Below are 18,146 nucleotides of genomic sequence, written 5' to 3' on the forward strand. Positions count from 1 at the left end.
TACATTCGACTAGGCATCTTTTTCCAAAACAGACTTGTTTCATCACACTTGAAAACCTACTGCTCTACATAACCTTCCTCCGCCACGATGCTTTCGAACTTTTTAACAAAGTCTTTAGCAGCCTTAGTGTCCAAACTCGAAGCTTCTCCATGACGAACAACTGAATGAATCCCGGTCCGTTTCCAAAATTTCTCGAACCAACCTCAAGACGCCTTGAATTCCTTCGTCGTAGGATCGGCTGAACTCTCCCCCGCGTCACCCCGAGAGCCTTCAAGTCACTGTAGATAGCGCTGGCCTTCTCACAAATAATCGTTCCGTGATCGTATCGCCAACAATCTTGTCTTTGATCCATATTAACAAAAGTCGTTCCATCTCTTCAAGGGTAGGGCAACGACGTTTAAAAATAATCTTGATCTCCTTCAAAGGTTTCACTGATTTAATGGCTGACTTCTGTTTTATGATCGTCGAGATCGTCGACATATTCCTGCCATATTGTTTAGCGAGATCGCTAACACGTACACCTCGCTCATGCTTTTCTATGATTTCCTGCTTTAATTCTAATGAAAGCATAGACTTCCTCTTTATCTCACCACTGCTACTACTTCCTGAACCAAAATTAAGCTTTTTAGGACCCATGATTACGGAACACAGAAAACAACATGTGAAAAGGCAAGATAAAAAACTGTTAAAACTGAGCAAATAGAGGACAACCACACTATGCGCACGCGATGAGAGGACTGATCAAGGTGACGCTCGATTGGCGTCCCTCCGATGTGCTGCCGTCTAGCGGCGTCAACAACAAACTACGCTGCACGCTTTCGAGAAAATTCCACGGGTAAGCGTATTGTTTACGTCATATGTTGAAGCAACACCTCGTATGTTGAGACAGAAATTTGGTCGAATTTTACTTCGTATGTTGGGAAATTCGTATGTTGGGACAATCGTATGTAGAGGTATCACTGTACACTCACTTCATAGATAAATAAACCGAGCGAGAGAGAGACATGAATGTCTACACTCAACCGTAGTAAAATCACTCAGGTACTGGGCAAGTGTGTGAGAAGGAGAGTTGGTGTAACCTCGGCTAACTAGCAGAGGGTCATTGACACCTTGCGTTAAAGTTTTTACGGCTAAATCAGCTTGTGCTGAATCACCTCTCCTACATAAGGAACGAAGGTTTGTATTTAAATGTGCAGGAAGAAATGACGGTTATTTAGAAACATACAAGCCAAAATCATCAATTAATATTTTTTATGTCTAGTATATTTATAACAGCAAAATAGCTTCAGGTTTGTATGTTAGGAAAAATACAAATTATTTCCAAATTTGTTATTTGTTCCGACACAGCTACAAACCTTCCCTATATATTAGGGCGACTTACTCTTAGGAGGGAGCAAGTCCTTACCAACTGGCCTTGGTCATGACCTGGGGTGCTCTCTATTTCCATCTGTGATCGATAGTAGAGGGAACCCTACCCTCCCTAAAATCAAAGTAGTTACAAGGTAACTCACTGATAGCGGCCTGCAGAAGCTTGTGTGAGAGAGACTCGTGGCTTGTCTTCACGTAGGAACTCGAGGATTCTAAGACATATCCAATACCCTCCCTCAAGAGGTATTGGTGACGTAACAAAGTATTCATTCGTACCCAGGATGCACGAGGGAAATGATTTTTACCTGCAGAGAGGTGAGGTCAGCTATGCTTCGGTCTTGCGGAGCTATTTCCCCAAGGGGGGAAGAAGGAGAAAGAAAGAAGTGAGCCAGACATTCTTTTCATTCACCCTAGACTAACCCGGGTAACCTCAGCCCTCAACCCTCTGCTACTTGTCCATCAAGGAGCCTGAGGTATTAGATCACTTGTTGTTGTGTGGCCACCACTGGACCAATGGAGATTGATTGATTGATTGAAAGTTTTCTGGCATCCTGACATCTAAGGTCATTGACGCCGATACCATTTACTGTATATGAAAATTAAAAGAGAATTCGATTAAAACCATAAAAATTAAGAAGTCATCAAAATAGTTATAGAGTTTTCAGAAGACCTGCTTCTGAAATAAATCTAAAAATTCCGCTCGCATAGTAAGACACATCATGTCCAAGAATCTTGGCAAGGATAAACCTGCCATCCTCACCTCGAGCCTCAAACAGATATCTATTTCTTAAGTTAGTAAAATTAGGGCATTCGGTCAACAAATGCCTCACTGTTAAAGGTACTAAGCAGTCCTCGCAGTACGGTTGGTGTTGGCCCTTCAGCAGAAACTCGTGTGTCAACCGTGTGTGACCAATACGGAGACGACAAAGAGTCGTCTCCCATTTTCGGGGAATCATGTTATACCTCCAAGGTGATATGATATTTGTTACTTCCCTCATTTTATTGCCGTCTTGACTGTCCCAGTGCTGTTGCCATTTATCACAAACCAATTTCTTGATGTAAGGTAGGAGATCGTTACATGGAATGGGATACCTCCTTGGTAGCAACTCGGATGCCGCATTCTTCGCCAGTAAATCTGCCTTCTCATTCCCAGACACACCTACATGTGCTGGAACCCAACAAAATCGAACAGTTATACCTTTCCGTCCAATAATAAAAAGCCATTCTAAAATCTTTAAAACTAGAGGGTTACTAGAATTAAAAACTTCTAAAGCTTGAAGAACACTCCTTGCATCACTAAAAATTGTAAAATTACCCTCCTTTTCCAAAGCTATTTTCTCAATAGCGGTTAATATGCCATACAGTTCGGCAGTAAATATGGAAGCTGTTAGAGGAAGTGCACCTCTACAATTAAAATCATTACTATGTACTCCAAATCCAACGCCAGCATCAGATTTGGAGCCATCAGTATATATAAAAGTCGATCCCCTATGTTCTTCGACATGTTCCATAAAAAGAGACCTGGATTCTAAATCAGTCATATTCTTCTTAACTCCAATAAAGTATTTACAAAAAGATATGTCAGGTAATTTCCATGGAGGCGTTGATGATAACTTGAATGGAAGTACCTTATTTCTAATTATATCCAGACTATTTAAAAATCGTTTCACCCGAAAGCCATAAGGTTGAGGAAATTTTGGGTGCAACTCAAAGTATGATGCGTGTCTTACAAGGCTTGCAGTCTGAAAGGCTAGAGAGCTAGGGAGTCTTTGCATTCTAAACCAATACCGAAGAATGAAAGACATTCGGTAAAGGTCTAGAGGTAACTCTCCAGCATCAACAAGGAGACTTGGGATAGGCGAGGTTTTAAAAGCTCCAGTAGATAATCTAATACCTGCATGATGTATAGAGTCTAATATTTTTAACCGGCTTGGGGTGGCTGAAGAATATACCTCACAACCATAACTAATTTTGGAAAAAATCGAGGCCTTGTATAATTTTAAAATAGTATTGCGGTCTGCCCCCCATGATGTATGGGACAATACTTTTAAGATATTCAGAGCTTCAACACATTTAGCTTTTAGCGCTTTTAGGTGAGAAACCCATGTAAGTCTACAGTCAAATATCAAACCTAAAAATTTGGTTTCCGATACACATGGTATCCGTTGACCTTTAATGTATATATCCGGGTCTGGATGTACTCCCCGGATACGACAAAAATGGACAATGGTAGTTTTACTTGTCGAGAACTTAAATCCATTCATGTCAGCCCACTGGATAATTTTATCAATAGAGAGTTGGATTTTTCTCTCAACCATTGCCATTCTAGTGCCAGCAAATGATATTGAGAGATCATCCACAAATAGTGTTGAGAGAACATCCTGGGGAATGGCTGAGGATATCCCATTAATTGCTAGTGCAAAAAGGGTTACACTCAGCACACTACCCTGAGGAACTCCTTCTTCCTGGCACTTACTCTCTGATAGAGTTTCCCCCACTCTCACTTGAAAAACTCTATGTGAAAGAAATGCCTGAATAAATAGTGGCAGCTCTCCTCTCAATCCCAATTCATGAATGGTTTTAAGAATACCATATCTCCATGTGGTATCATATGCCTTTTCAAGGTCAAAAAATACTGTAACATGGTGCTGTTTGGAAGCAAAGGCTTCACAAATAGATGACTCAAGTCGTATCAACACATCAGTCGTTGAGTGCATTTTTCGGAATCCACATTGAATCGGTGATAAAATACCTTTCTTTTCAAGGTACCATATCAGCCTTGCATTGACCATCTTCTCCATGATTTTACATAAACAAGATGTCAATGCAATAGGACGATAGTTTGCTGCTAAAAACTTGTCTTTACCGGGTTTTAAAAAGTGCTCCTATACTGGTGACCAGGGGCTCCTTCACACTTGCTGGATACATTTGAAAAATGATTAGCCAGGGCATTGCTAACTTCATTTGCTTCAGTTACATACTGGCCATTCACCTTCAACACTGGTGGTGGGTTGGGGGTGAATTTGCCAGCTATCTTTTTTACTTTCCTCCACACAGAAGATGGTGGTGTTCTACTGTTAATGGAGGAAACAAAAGACATCCATGACTGGCGCCTTGCTTCTTTCATGGCACGACGGAACTGTGCTCTACATTTCTTGTACATAATTAAATTCTCATCAGTTCGGAGTCTACGCAATCATGTTATAGATCTTCTTGTGGCTCTGTGGAGTGCAGTTAGTTCTGAAGACCACCACGGGACTGGTCGTCGTTTGAATAATCCTGTTGTTTTGGGAATTGAATTGACTCCTGCTGTATGAAGAGTTCCATTCAGCAGGTCTATGGCATCATCAATACTTTCAAACTGTTCTGCTCTCCCTTCAATTTCACTTAGCTCAGAAAATTTAACCCAGTCTGCCTTGTCTAGATTCCAACGTGGCGATCTTTGCAAAGGTGGACCCTTGTTGGTGTTTATAATGATTGGTGCATGATCACTAGTATGCCAATCATCTAATGTCCTCCAATCAAAATCAAGAAGGCAGTTAGAGCTTGCAATTGAAAGGTCAATGCATGACAAAGTACCTGTCTGAACATGGAAGTGCGTGGGCTCTCCTGTATTAAGGAGCCCCACATCCTCATTCTCCACAATTGATGAGATAATATTGCCCCTTGTGTTGGCCAAAACATCACCCCATAAAGGATGTCTACCATTCATATCTCCCAGTAAGAGAAAAGGTTGAGGGAGTTGTTGAATAACTTCTACTAAATCATCATATAAAATATCATCATTTGGAGGTAAGTACAGAGAGCATATTGTATATTTTCTCCCTATATCAATTTGTACAACTGCCTGCAGGGTTGTACGTATAGACATGGGTATTTGGGGAACATCTCGACGAATGTACATGAGACTTACGCCATGGCTCCCTGCTTGTTGATTATATGGTGTTCTATAGCTAACATACTCTCGAGGACTAGGAGTGTTAGAATCAAGCATACTTTCCTGTAGACATACTATTATGGGGGAATGCTCATGAATTAGGAGCTTAAGTTCTTCATATTTCGCCCTCAAACCCTGACAGTTCCATTGCAAAATGGAGGAGAAAATTATGGATTATTTCTGGAAGACGTCTTGGGTGAGGTCTTCCCATTAGCAGTTTTTAATCTAACATTATTACTTGTAGGTTTCTTCAGAGATGGTCTTGTTATGTTGGGTTTTACGTTGGAGTTTTTCTTTGTATCTTTTTTATATATTTGTTGAGGGGGATGGTGGACCTCAACTTGAATTTCTGATTCATTTAAATTGTCTTCTGGTTGATCGCCAACATCAACAGACAAAACATCATATTTATTTGATGTCATAATTCTAGTATTTCTTATGGAAGGGGGTGAGAGAGATGGAGGTCTCTCTCTTTTACGATTAATAGGTTGCAAGTTACCAGGTTTTTGTACCTTCCCCACTACAGGTACACCTGATAACTTGGTGTCAGGTGGAATCTCCATTAAATCAGGCAAGGATATGGCCTGGGAGAGGTTAGTACTATCCTTTGTAATGGGGGACAAAGGTTTGATAGTGGTGGGCAATGTCTTTTTGTTGATACTCAATGATAAATCTTTAGGAGGAGATGTTCTTGTCTTATGCAGCACTTTATCAATAGATTGTGAATTCCTTTTTCGAGAACTACCTACAGTAGTAGGTGGGTGAGATGATTCCCGAGGAACTTTTTCTCCTGTTTTTAATGTTTTTGCATAAGTATTAGATTTATTTAATAATCTCTTGGCATGCCCCACGCTTACATGTTCAATAATTGATTTATTGAGGGCAGCCTCTTCTAACTTATAAAACTGGCAGCTCCTATCATTAGATTTATGATTAGAGTTGCAGTTTAAGCACCTTGCCTCAAGTGTACAATCCCCATGATAAATTTTGGAGCAAGTATTACAAATTATTTCATTATTGCAAACTTTGGAAGGATGTCCAAATTTAAAGCAATTATAACATTGCAGTGGCTTCTGCTTAAAAGGTTGAACTCTGATCCTTTCGTTTTCTATGTCTATGTGGAAAGGTACATCAGCATCCTGGAAAGTAAGAACAATCATTGATGTTCCAGGTACTTTATGTACTTTCCACACTGATAGGGGACACATGGCCAATATCTCCTCTTCAGTAAATTCATACAGATCCCTATTAAAAACCACTCCCCTTCCATAGCTAAAGTTTAGATGGGGTTTGATGTCCAATTTTATATCATCATTTACTGTCTTCAAATTAGACAGTATAATAGACTGTGTGTATGACTTGGCCTTTATCAAGAAACTTTTCTTCCCAAATCGAGATATATCTCCAGGTGCGATCGTACCTACCTTCCTCTGAAGAAATTTGCATACAGTATCTTGAAATAATTTTCCGTACCTCCTACAGATTGAGCAAGAAGCCACATTGGTGGTTTTGGCTTTCTTTGGGATGGTATATCTGCCTCTATATCTTTATCAGCCCAGTCTGCTGGTCTGTAGACATCCAGATCTTTAGGTGCCCCATCACACAGAGCACCCTTAACATTCATATCACCTACTTTAATATCAACAATGTTACAACTTGCATTAAATGCTTCCTCGTGACAATTAAATGATAACCAAGATTCCCAATTATCATCTTGAAGTTTCATTCTAATTTCATTTATTGATCCGTAACACTCAAATATTTTATGTAGCACATCATAATTAGCTTCTAAAGGGATTTGGGTAACGTGCAGGACTTTCAGTTTTCCTGTGTTGCCCAAATTACCCTTTTTCCGAGTGTTTAAAGAATAGTCCTTTTTAGTTCCTACGTCGTCAACGGAGTTTTCTTTAAATGAATTGCCAGAGGTCGTCAACAGTGCCGGGGGCGAGTCAGCATATCCAGGGGAGGTGGGGTCATTTTCACAAGATTCCATCATAAAAAAAGAAGAGAGAAGAGTGATTTTTTGAAGTTTGATTTACCTGCTTGAGAACATTAAGGCATCACATGTTGGAAAGGAGATTTACTCTCTCCACTACCGGCACAGTGAGAGTATACTTCCCAGATGGTCCACTCCATACCCTACCCGAAGGATAGCATCAAAACAGATATAGAGGCACAGGTGTAAGCTGAACCCGCCTGTTAGGACTGAGACCAAGAAACTATGGAATCATCCTCCCCATATCTGTAATGACGGGCTTCCGGCCAAAAGCCGAGAGTCCTACCCCAAGCGTTGGATCCCCCTGGATTCCGAAGACCCAACACTTGAGAATAGTTCCGCCAAAAAGGTCCAAACCATCTTCGGGATGGCTGAGATCATCCAATACTCTCACATATAGCTTTGAGCACAAACACCTCCCAACCATGACACCCTTCCCATTCATCAAAGCAGGCAGCAATACCGGATGTAGAAACATCCGCCCAAGTGGCAATAATAGATGTAGAAACATCCATGCCATAAAAAGAGAAAAAAAATAATAAACACACATATATATGTAAATATATACATATACATATGGGAAATTTTACTCATAGGGTTGGGACAGCAACATGAAGGAAAGTTTATAATATTAGGAGAAGGTTGAAGCCATATAAAGAGTTAGAAAAAGATGAAAGAGAGAAATTTAGATTCGAACTGGGGGAGCAATTTCCCCAAGTTCGAGAGCCCTCTTGCCCGTCACCAAGTTTCAGCACGGGAATGAAATGCCGTGCTGAAGCTCAATGACTTCATCAAGGCATTCTCTCATTAAGAGGGACCAATGGAGAAGGTTTCCATGCTCCTGTGGGTTACGTCTTTCAGGTAGTGGGCTGTGAAGGTCGTCCGACGCTTCCCCACGCCCGCTTGCAATACCTGTGCCACAGAAAAATTTTCCTTGAACGCCAGAGACGTTGCAATGCCTCTGACGTCATGAGCTCTGGGTCGGTTGGACAGAGGAGGATCTGGATATAGAGCGTATTCGATTACTTTCCTTATCCAGGAGGAAATAGTATTCCTCGTGACCTTCCCCGTGCTGACAAAAAGTGCTTGTACACGGGGCGAGCTTTTGCTGTTCTTTTTAAGTAACACCTAAAACTTCTCACTGGACATAGTAACAGTTGGTCTGGATCTTCAGTTGCAGAACAAAGACTCTCTATCTGAAATAGGCAAAACCTGGAGTCCGGCACACCCAGATTTTGAGTCTTAGCTACAAACTCAAGGACGAAGTTGAGGATTACTTCCCCCCATCTCCTAGAGTGGGAGACATTAGCAGATAGACCATGAAGTTCGCTGAATCTCATGGCCGAAGCCAAAGCGAGCAGGGACACCGTCTTCCACGTGAGGTGGCGATCCGAGGCCTGGCGTATTGGTTCATAGGGGAAGCCCTTCAGAGACCTGAGGACCCGAACCACGTTCCACGGGGGAGGTCTTAGCTCTGGCTGGGGGCAAGTAAGCTCTTAACTGCGTATGAGCAAAGAAAATTCCAACGAGGAGGAAATATCGACTCCTTTCAGTCTATAGGCGAGACTCAAGGCTGAGCGGTAGCCGTTGACTGCCGAGACCGAGAGAAGCTTTTCTTCCTGAATGTATACAAGAAACTCCGCTATGGTTGGAACAGAGGCATTGAGGGGAGAGATACCCCTTCCATGACACCAACCACATAAAACTGACCACTTTGCCTGGTAGACTGCCTCTGTGGATCTCCTAAGGTGTCTAGCCATTCTTTTCGCAACTGGTTGCGAAAAGCCTCTCTGTGTGAGGAGGTGCTGGATAGTCTCCAGGAGTGAAGTCGAAGCGAGGCTACGGCTTTGTGAAAGATGTTGGTATGTGGTTGTTTGTGGAGGTCGTGTTGTGGAGGAAGCTCCCTCGGGATCTCTGTGAGGAGATGCAGAAGGTCCGGGAACCATTCTATGTGATGCCATAGCGGAGCTATGAGGGTCATTTGCAAATTGTTACTTGCTCGTACCTGGTTGAGGACTTTTCTCATCAGACAGAACGGGGGAAACGCGTAAGCGTCCAGGTTTATCCACCGTTGTTGAAAAGCATCTTGCCAAAGAGCTTGGGGATCCGGGACAGGGGAGCAGTACAATGGGAGCCTGAAATTCAGGGCCGTTGCGAACAGATCCACCGTCGGGGAACCTCACAAAGTCAGGACTTTGTTGGCTGTCAGAGGATTCAAAGACCACTCGGTGACAACTATCTGAGTCGCTCTGCTCAGCTTGTCTGCTAGCACATTCCGCTTGCCCGGAATGAAGCGAGCTGATAGAGTCACCGAGTTGTCTTCTGCCCATCTGAGTAACTCTACTGCAAGATGGCACAGCTGCTGCGAAAAGGTACCGCCCTTTTTGCTAGATAAGCTAATACCGTGGTGTTGTCGCTCATCAGCACCCCGGAGTGCTCCGCCAGGACCTGGTGGAACTCTTTGAGGGCCAGAAAGGCTGCCCTCATCTCTAAGAGATTTATATGCTGGTACCTTTCTGATTCGGACCATTGGCCGGAGGTGTAATGGTGTAGCACGTGAGCACCCCACCCTTCTTTTGATGCGTCTGAAAACAGCATCAATTCCGGGGGAGAGATATGATCAACACCTTTGCAGAGGTTCTGCTCCGCCAGTCACCACCTGAGGTCAGACTTCCTCTAGCCCTATGCGGACTAGGTGATCCCGGGAATCGGAGTGCTGTTTCCATTGGGATTTTAGTCGCCACTGGAGGGATCTCATCCTGAGGCGACTGTCGGGTCAGGGAAGAGAGGTGACCGAGAAGGAGAAGCCAATCCTGCGCCGGGAGCTCTTCCCGACTGAGGAAGACCTGTGCTATCTACCTCAGTCTCTGGATCCTTTCGTCTGATGGAAATGCTTAGTGCCTTAGGGTGTCTAATTGCATGGCTAGGTAAACCAGTTCTCGAGAGGGGAGCTGTTGAGACTTCTCGAGGTTTACCACGATCCCCAGATCCTGGCAAAACCTTAGAAGCTCGTCTCGGTGGCGGAGAAGGGCCGCCTCTGAGTCTACCAAAATCAGCCAGTCGTCCAAGTATCTTAGGAGACGGATGCCGACTCTGTGAGCCCAAGATGATACTAGGACAAAAAGTCTCATGAATACCTGGGGTGCTGTGGAAAGACCGAAACACAGCACCCTGAACTGGTAATGCTTCCGATTGAACATGAATCTCAGATACTTCCTGGAAGACGGATGAATTGGGATCTGGAAGAATGCGTCCTTCAGATCTAGAGTGCACATGAAGTCCAGAGGTCTTATCGCTTGTCTGACTGTGTCGGCCGTCTTCATCCTGAAAGGTGTCTGTTCGACAAACCTGTTCAGGGCCGAGAGGTCGAGGACTGGTCTCCAGCCTCCAGACGCCTTTTTCACAAGAGTGTGTCGACTGTAGAAGCCTGGGGACCCGTCGAGGACCTCCTGGAGAGTGTCCTTCTCCAACATGGACTGGACTTCTGCCCTGAGGGCAAACTCCTGTGCGGATCCCTTCGTACAGGAGTTCAATGGTATCGGCACTCGAGTCAGTGGGGGGGGGGAGAGCGTGAACAGGATACGATACCCTGAACAAATCACCTCGACCGTCCAGGGTTCGGCCCCGTGGTAAAGCCGATACCCTGAACGAATCACCTCGACCGTCCAGGGTTCGGCCCCGTGGTAAAGCCGATACCCTGAATGAATCACCTCGACCGTCCAGGGTTCGGCCCCGTGGTAAAGCCCCCTCTGCCAGCGGCTTTGCAGGCATCCCCCCACAGGTGGACAAATGGGAGGATTGCCTGTCTTATTGGGACCAGCCTCGGCCAGATCCCTGCTGTTTTGGGTCTCTAGCCCTTTTCGGCTGTGGGTTCTGCTGTGCTTTCCACTGTGGCTGAGAGGGGTAAGGTCTCGCTGTTAAGGCCTTTTGGATGAGGGAGTCCTGACTGGACTTCCTCCACCTCTCTGCCACCCGCTCGACATCCTCAGGATGGAACAAAGAATTGCCCTCGAAAGGAGCATTTCTCAGACTCGCTACTTCGGCCTGAGGGAGATGTCTATAGAGCTTTCCTATGACGGCATCCCTCCTCTTCAGGATAGTGTTGGCCCAAAGGTTCACTACCTGATGAGAGAGGAACTCGATGGCCCGAATGCCGGAGAAAAGTAAAGTCTCCAAAGACTTCCTGGAGGACTCCCGAGACAGGTCTTTAGACCGCATCAGTTGTCCTTAAGATCCTAAACAGGAATCCAGCCACGAAATAGCTTGCATGGCATACTTCTCCACCTTTTCCTGGTTTAGGATTTCAGAGGCCAAAGAGGAGACAGGAAGTCCCTAGAGTTTCTCGAAGGGGATGGCCTTCGGGAGTGCCTCTATAGAGTGGTTGAGAGGCAGCGTTGTAAGGGATTCTCAGAGGATCTCGTAGTACTTCCTCTGAAACACATTCAGAGGAGGTAAGAGCTTGGAGGACGAGTTGGAGCGGAGAGAAGAGGTGGAACCAGTTGCCTGAGAGACAGACTTCTGTTTGGCACTCTTCAACCCCTTTGACCAGGGCAAAGCTGCACTGGTCTTATGAGGTTTCTGAGTGCCATAGAACTGGTCAAGAACAGTTTCTTTTCCATCTAGAGGGGCTGCCGATGGACCTAGAAGTCCATCGATGGAACGGATGCAGGCTAGAACCTGCCAGAAGGCGTGTTCCGACTCCTTCCTCTCCTCCTCTGTAAGCTTAGGGCTAGCGGCTGCTGGCAGAGCGTTGTCCTCGAGATCGCTCTGCCCTTCCATGTCCAAGCTCTCATCCATAGGAACCTGGCGTGGGTCGAAGTCGTCAACTGCATCGACTGGGGATAGGGAGACTACCGGGGAGGTGCTTGTTTCCGGCTGCCTGGGAGGCTGTGAGGAAAAAAAGCCTGGCCGAGGATTTAGGAATTGTGAACAAATCCTTCGGTTCCCTCCTACGAGGCTGGTGATCCTCTGTCCCCAAGAGCCTAGAGGATTCCGTCGGCTTACGGGTGGAAGGTAAGTCCATTGCCGTACGGGACAAATCCTGTCCGGTCGCATGTCGTGCCTCATTAGACACTATCTCGACCAGTAAAGAAGGGAGGGAGTCTCCATTTTAAGTAACCCTATCCTCCTTGGGGGCTGGAGGATGAATCCTTTTCCATTCCCCCTTTGACCTGGCCTGTGGCATCTTGAACTGCAGGGGGCTACCCTGAGGTTCATACCTAATCTCCTTCAGAGGTCTTTTGCGAGGGGATGATCGTTTCCCCTTGCCTGTGCGAGAACTTCCGACCTCCTCTAGGATCGGAGGGAGGAGAGGACCCAGGAAGAGAGGAGGCAACAAGGGAATCCTAGGTATATCACCAAAGGACTGGGAGCGGGGAACGACTCCCTTCATGGCTTGGCGCACTACATTAAATAAGTTGCTAAGCCACGGGGGGTCACGGGCTCCTGTGGGACTAGGGGCAAGGTCCTTAAGAAAGGACTGCTCCCTGGGTAGGTTCCCTAACCCTCTTGTCCAATGGAGGCTTCCCTACAGGCAAGATAGGCATAGGCCTACCCTTAAGGATAGGATCTGGGCTCGGTCGCCAAGATGATCGTGCGCTCTTGCGCCGAACTGTTGGTAGGCGGAAGGGGGCTCGCGCGCGCGCCTCTCCCGATTGTGAGCACCTTTTTCGCGTTCCTGGAGCACGAGGTTGCTCGCGCGCATGGCGCGCAGTGTGTTGTTCGTGCGCATGGTGCGCAACAGGGGAGGAAAGTTCGCCTGAAGGAGAACTACGCTTATAACAAGGTTCTCTTTCCGCCCCTGGAGGAGAACCTAAAGCGTAAGGAGATTGCTGATGCACAGAGGCAACCTTCTCTCACAAACAAGAGATATGTTCCCCCGAGGGGGAAGCTCGCCTTGGAGAGAGCCCTGCCACTGCCCCTGGTGGGTTAGCTAACTCCTCGGCATTGGAACCAGACCCAAGGTCTGGCAAGGAACAGGCGCTCCCTGGAGGAAGAGAAGGAGCCGACTCACTAGGGGAGCCGTCATCCTCGTCTGTCCCCCAGGGTTGACCTGAAGTCACAAGCCCTGCGCTACTGCTCGACCATACCCCAGAAGGGCCTGGTCGAGGATTAGCTTCGGGCAGAGATTTGGGCGTAGAGGAAGCAGAAGCCCGCAATTTCTTCAATTTTGAGGAAGACCCCGAAAGTGAAGATTCGCGTTTAGACTTCTTCTTACGCGCAAATCTCTCCCACTGGGAGGCAGGCCACTCCCTACACTTGGAACAGGTGTTGTCCCGCAAACACTGAGTTCCCCAGCAAGCCGGGCATAAAAGATGTGGATCTGTCTCCAAGGACGACATGAAGGTGCCACAGCGGCGGCCCTCAATCCCAGGACATGTCAGCATAGCGAGACAAAAACCATACACACACCGACACACACAAAAGAAAAAGGAAAAGCAATAAAGTCAAGGCAGGTTGTTAATAGGAGAGAGGGAGACGGCACGTCTACACTCTACCGAACCAAAAGTAAAAGTGGTTTCTCAACCGACAGGTGTGAGTGAGCGGGGTAGCTAGTCTACCCCAACCCCCTCCCGCTAACTAGCGGATGGGGTAATTATCCCTCACTAAAATTGTCTTGGCTGGTTTTCAGCGTTGCCGTAAGTAATACCCTAATAAATAGCGAAGGTTTGTATCTGTGTCGGAACAACTAGAAATATGTTACGAGATTCAGAGGAAATGGACATTTGATTTAACAGATAGTTAATAAAAATTAAAAACATGAGCAGCAACTTTTAAGGGAAAAAGTCTTTCCTCATTCAAATTTGTTGTTCTTAATTGCTTTTTAATGTTCAATGTCCTCATTTTCAAAAAGAAATTACAACAATAGTCTACACTTAAAATCATTCCATTTAACATTACCTATAATAATTCTGGCTAAATATTTCAAGGATATAATAGGAATCCATTACCATTAGGTATACTGTATTCGAATTTGCCAACTAAAGGTATGATTATGCTTGCTGAACATCAAGTAATTAAGAAATTGCAATCTGAATTTCGATAAAGTAAAAAGCTCATTGCTGTTGATCTGGAACAAATTACAAGTTAAATTTGGTGCTTAGAAATTACTAGAAAAATTTAGTGTCACATTGATTTAGAATTGAAAGCTGAAATAAATTTGCTTTAAATGAACTAACCTTGTTGTGATTAAGAGGGAATAAAATACTTTCTACTAGATTGAATAAAACTTAATAGCTTTTATAATTAAATTCAAGGCTTCCAGAAATAAATACACTTTGGTAATATCATTGTTGTAAAAAAATTTATTACCTATTTACTGTCACTTCACTCTATTGAACCTAACATGGAGATTAACATAACCCCTTAATTCTCAATAACTGGTCAACTGAGCATTTCAAGATACTGGATCTGTAATAGCGTAATTATGTTTCCCGTAAGAGTATCATGATACTCTAGATAAGTTTGAGGATAGATTGCCTGCTTCAATTGAGACAATTTACCGGTGCTCCTTTAGGAATCAAAACTTAATCGAATCGATTATTTTTCTTCTCCAGAATCACTTTGGATTGTTTTTTTTTTTTTTTTTTTTTTTTTTTTTTTTTTTTTTTCTGCGGCAAATCCTTTATCAATTACTGCTGCTCATCTTGATGACAATAAGATTATTTGCAGTTTAATATCCTGTTCTCGGCAGGAAGGTGTACATGTAGATACCTTTTTCTTCGGTTTAATGATTCTAATCTGAAAAGTAAATAAAGTTGTTAATTGTAAATATATATCAGTCCTATTCAAACATTTTACTGTGCACTTCAATATCAAGATCATAGTTTTAGTAAAACTGTCTGCATGATAAACTATATATATATATATATATATATATATATATATATATATATATATATATATATATATATATATATATATATATATATATATATATATATATATATATATATATATATATATATATATATATATATAATATTTTAGTGTAATAAACAAAAAAATTAGTTAATGCCCAACTAGACATATCCATATTTATAAATTGGAAAGGTATTAACCCCTAAACCCTAACAAGGAATTACATTACTACAATAGACGAATGACCAGTCTCTGGTAATCCACAGATCAGCTGAATTTCACAATGTTCCTTCAATTTTCTTAGAAATACGCAATAAATTATAATCCCCTGAATACAATATTCTACCTTACACCACAGAGGATAACTGGTCAAACACGCACAACACTCATAAAATGTCTATAAAAAATTATGTATAAATTCAGAGCAAAAATAGGATCCACTCACACACTTAGTATACAAGTGTACAGTGCTTTGAACAAGAATAAAGAGGGGTGCTTTCACACCTAAAAAAAAAGAGAGAGAGAGAGAGAGAGAGAGAGAGAGAGAGAGAGAGAGAGAGAGAGAGAGAGAGAGAGAGAGAGAGAGAGACCTGCAACCTCTTAAATTTATCATGCGAATGTATCATTCTCGTAATTGAAATGCCATACTAAATTTTCAGCATATATTGCATGGATCCTCCATAAACTAACTCCAGCTATCCTAACATATTAATTACTGGTAATTCATCTAAGATGATTTTCTGGTTTAATTTCAATCAAGGAACCAGCTTGTTCTACCCATCTTCACCATTTTACTAATCTTAAACTATAAAAATTACCAATCGCACAAAATGACTCATTAACCTAGTCTCGATTAGTTCATTAAGGAGCTTAATCAACGTTATTGGTTTTGACTTACTGGGTATATTAACCTAAGCAACGCTATTAAACTGAGTACCTGATCTTACTGGAGTCATGTCTTTAATGTTAATAAACACAGAACAACAATGAATGTCTTGTCAATGATTACAGGTAACCAATGTTACCTTAAATCAATGACATATCTATCCAACTTTATTTATTAATTACATAATTCCTATTCTGCCTTCGTCCCTTGCCAACCTATTATTGTCTATTCGAAATTACCATTTTTTACATATAACAAATTCATTCTTATTTTAACTATCGTGTGTTTACATCAACAAATCTTTGGCAAGAGTCTGCATGACTAACAACCGCAAGCTCCTAGTATCTAATGCTTTGTATGAATCCAAGTATCAGGTTATATTCTGTATCTAATATCCCTTACATAATAAAATAGCTAGTATATATATATATATATATATATATATATATATATATATATATATATATATATATATATATATATATATATATATATATATATATATGATAAATTTTGCACATTTTTACGTGTTTTTCATATTCAAATAGGCCATATATATTTTTGATATATTAATGTCTGGATTCTCTTAACGACCTCGGGATCAGAGCCCCAGGCGAAATCACACAAAGACAAGAGCTTGGCTCCGGCCGGGAATCGAACCCTGGTTGGCAAGCTTATATAGACAGTGACTAACCCACTTGGCCACGAAGAAACATAAAAGTCAATGACAATTCTACTGTACTTATACCTGTCGAATTCAGGTATTTTGTACTTAGAATTGAAATCAACCCATCTTCACCATCGTAGCTAATTGGTAGTTTGTTACTTGGCATTCAAGTAATGATAAATTTTGCAAATTTTTACGTGTTTTTCATATTCAAATAAGCCATATATATTTTTGATATATTAATGTCTGGATTCTCTTAACGACCTCGGGATCAGAGCCCCAGGCGAAATCACACAAAGACAAGAGCTTGGCTCCGGCCGGGAATCGAACCCTGGTCGGCAAGCTTATATAGACAGTGACTAACCCACTTGGCCACGAAGAAACATAAAAGTCAATGACAATTCTACTGTACTTATACCTGTCGAATTCAGGTATTTTGTACTTAGAATTGAAATCAACCCATCTTCACCATCGTAGCTAATTGGTAGTTTGTTACTTGGCATTCAATTAATGATAAATTTTGCACATTTTTACGTGTTTTTCATATTCAAATAAGCCATATATATTTTTGATATATTAATGTCTGGATTCTCTTAACGACCTCGGGATCAGAGCCCCAGGCGAAATCACACAAAGACAAGAGCTTGGCTCCGGCCGGGAATCGAACCCTGGTCGGCAAGCTTATATAGACAGTGACTAACCCACTTGGCCACGAAGAAACATAAAAGTCAATGACAATTCTACTATACTTATACCTGTCGAATTCAGGTATTTTGTACATAGAATTGAAATCAACCCATCTTCACCATCGTAGCTAATTGGTAGTTTGTTACTTGGCATTCAATTACTGATAAATTTTGCACATTTTTACGTGTTTTTCATATTCAAATAAGCCATATATATTTTTGATATATTAATGTCTGGATTCTCTTAACGACCTCGGGATCAGAGCCCCAGGCGAAATCACACAAAGACAAGAGCTTGGCTCCGGCCGGGAATCGAACACTGGTCGGCAAGCTTATATAGACAGTGACTAACCCACTTGGCCACGAAGAAACATAAAAGTCAATGACAATTCTACTGTACTTATACCTGTCGAATTCAGGTATTTTGTACTTAGAATTGAAATCAACCCATCTTCACCATCGTAGCTAATTGGTAGTTTGTTACTTGGCATTCAATTAATGATAAATTTTGCACATTTTTACGTGTTTTTCATATTCAAATAAGCCATATATATTTTTTGATATATTAATGTCTGGATTCTTTTAACGACCTCGGGATCAGAGCCCCAGGCGAAATCACACAAAGACAAGAGCTTAGCTTCGGCCGAGAATCGAACCCTGGTCGGCAAGCTTATATAGACAGTGACTAACCCACTTGGCCACGATGAAAGATAAAAGTCAATGACAATTCTACTGTACTTAAACCT

Source organism: Palaemon carinicauda, chromosome 15 (genome assembly GCF_036898095.1).
Source record: "Palaemon carinicauda isolate YSFRI2023 chromosome 15, ASM3689809v2, whole genome shotgun sequence".
Classification (NCBI taxonomy): domain Eukaryota; kingdom Metazoa; phylum Arthropoda; class Malacostraca; order Decapoda; family Palaemonidae; genus Palaemon; species Palaemon carinicauda.